The sequence below is a fragment of the Cornus florida genome, unplaced genomic scaffold (assembly GCF_030987335.1).
Source record: "Cornus florida cultivar Cherokee Brave unplaced genomic scaffold, ASM3098733v1 CherokeeBrave_3.0.0_Hap2_Chr02, whole genome shotgun sequence".
In the NCBI taxonomy this organism is placed as follows: Eukaryota; Viridiplantae; Streptophyta; class Magnoliopsida; order Cornales; family Cornaceae; genus Cornus; species Cornus florida.
In genome coordinates this window covers 113016358-113018880 of record NW_026775572.1, presented here as the reverse complement: position 1 = coordinate 113018880, position 2523 = coordinate 113016358, and the positions used below count along the sequence as shown (strand labels likewise).

The 2523-nt window shown below is 32.4% G+C and overlaps 1 long non-coding RNA gene across 1 annotated transcript; it reads left to right on the top strand.

Moving 5' to 3' along the window:
- The first annotated feature begins 617 nt into the window (after positions 1-617).
- Positions 618-2184, top strand: LOC132295573 (uncharacterized). Its single transcript, XR_009478547.1, has 2 exons — positions 618-676; positions 1667-2184. It is a non-coding gene; the product is annotated as an uncharacterized LOC132295573 (long non-coding RNA).
- The last annotated feature ends 339 nt before the right edge of the window (positions 2185-2523 follow it).

Below are 2523 nucleotides of genomic sequence, written 5' to 3'. Positions count from 1 at the left end.
TATTGTTATGATGTTTTGGTTTTGAATTTTTGGCGATATCATGTTTGTGGCCTGTTGTGATATTGAACAGTAGTAAAACATTTCCAAAATAATCGCCAAACCCATATCACCAAATTGATTTGGTGATATTGGGTGATATGGTCGCTGTAGCGGAGATATCATGCCCAAAAATTGATATCAAACTTATATCAGTTACTGTAGCGGCCATAACATGTATAAAATCTCATATTTTAGAAATCCTACCCATTCGCGCCTCTCATTTCTCTCTCTTCTCGCAGCTCGGTTGAGGCGATTTCATGGGCGATTCTTCCTTTAATAATTTTTCTCTGCAAATCTTTCAAAAACCCTACCATTTTCATCTAGTATTTGGTTTTCCTATTGTTTCTCTCTATTCTCTGCTTGTGTGATGTGAATCTGAAACTCTAGTTCTTCGCTTGCGACCATGGAAGGTTTTCTCTACAAAATCATTGGTTTTCCTCTCGTTTCTGTCTGTTCTCTACTTCTATAGCGCGAATCTGAAACCCTAGTTCTTTGCTCGCGACCACAAATCGAAGGTATTTCTCTGCAAAACCATTGGTTTTGCTTTGTTCTCTACGCGAATACGAAACCCTAGCTCGGTGGCGAGCACATCGAAGGTATTTCTTTGGAAAACTTGCAACAGCGACACCTATTCGCGGTATGTGTTCTTATTCGCATGATTATGTGCACTATTTCCGAATCATATTTCAATTTCTATTGTTTTCCTTAACGGTAACCTACAAAACCATTATATGTGTTCTTCTTTAATATCTTTGCCTTTATGAGCCAAACCCTTCTATTTATGATTTTTTTTTTTTTTTTTTTTTTTTTTCAAATACTGAAAACGAATAAAATTTAAGTTTAACTTCTGAAACAAAATATTCGTAATTTTTAAAATATATTTATAAACTACATCGCAGACCTTGAAATGTATACACATACATATTAGCCATATATATTTTCCTTCATTATATCAACCCATGCTAGTTTTAGTCTTCCCCTAGCATTACCCTTGGTAAGGACTTCAATTGGGTATTCAGAAACTCTTAAATATAATTTTTTCGTAATTTGGTTTAGTGACTTAGCGAATTCTTTTAATACAATCCTTATTGACAAATTTGAGTATTGATGTTTAATTTGTGTTTTACCCTTGATTGAGCTTGAGGTTTTTGTCTAATTGTGTTTGTCTTTCTCTTTCACTCTCACTCTCTTTTGTTCTAAATTTGTGTTTATGCAATCACTTTGTGTCAGTTCTTTTTTCGTTTTTTTGCTATAATTATAAGTGGGTTTATTGTCAGTTTTTCGTTGCAAAGAAGCATAATAAGTTGTGAAGCATCAAATATAGATAATAAGGCCTTGCTTGGATTGGTTCTATGAAAACAGTTGACAAAAAACAGAAAACTGTATTTTATTTCTGCTTGGATATATTTTGTGGAAACAGTTTTTGAAAAACTAAAAATTGATAGTTGCAATTTTTAGAGAACAATAAAAAGGTGTTCTCACAATTCACAATATTTGGGTTGTGCTCTACAACTGCATGTAATTTTGCACTTTGACATTTACAATTAAAATTATATTACATATAGTCCATGGTTCTTTTTTTCTTCATACTTCGAACTTCTTGTTGTTTCTTTTTCTTTTTTTCCAGGCAAGTTCATACTTAGAACTTTTGATAGCACAACTGCATTTTTCTCCCCTTTTCCTGAACTTACTCAGATGAATTGTTAGGCTATGATGGTTGCTTCATTTCAACACTAAGAACAAATTAAATGTTTTTTTTCCTTGGCTAAGGAAGTTTGGAAGTGCTTCATGTCTTGCTGCAAATGGGAGGGTGTCCTTCAATATACTAATCTGCAGGAGGTGGTCCAGTGGTTTGAAGCTCAAAGTTGCTAGAAATCTATTTTGTGCCATTTTTTTGGCAAATTTGGAGTAGAGAGGAACTGAGACTTGGTGAAGACAAGAAGAGTGATATAGGTTTGCTTTGATTGCATTCAGTTCCTTGGGCTCAGCATGGAAGATTGATTTTGTTAGTATTTTTTGTTTAATCTTTGGCTGGAGTACTTGTATCAGCAATAAAATTAGGATGTGTGACCTGTTTGTTACTAGATCTTGATCTTAATTGCAATGCTTTATCTTATTGTTGTCAATGAAATTGCCTTTTAATGATGACAAGTGTTAAAAAAAACTTTAAATAGCAAGGTTTCGAGATTAAAGGGACTCTTCTAATAAAATTAGCAATTTTGCAAGATGACAACTGGGGACTCTTCTAATAAAATAAATAAATAAAGAATTTTAAATTATCTAAAATCATAAAAAAAAAAAAATGGACTATTATATGTAAATTTATAATTATATTAATAAATAGTCTTTACCGACAACAAAAATAACTTCCCAAACGTGTTTTGTTTTTGAATTTCTTGAAACGCATGACATTACCAAACGTGTTTTCATATTTTTAATATCAAATTATCAAAAACAAAACAGTCGTTATCAAACATGGTTCCG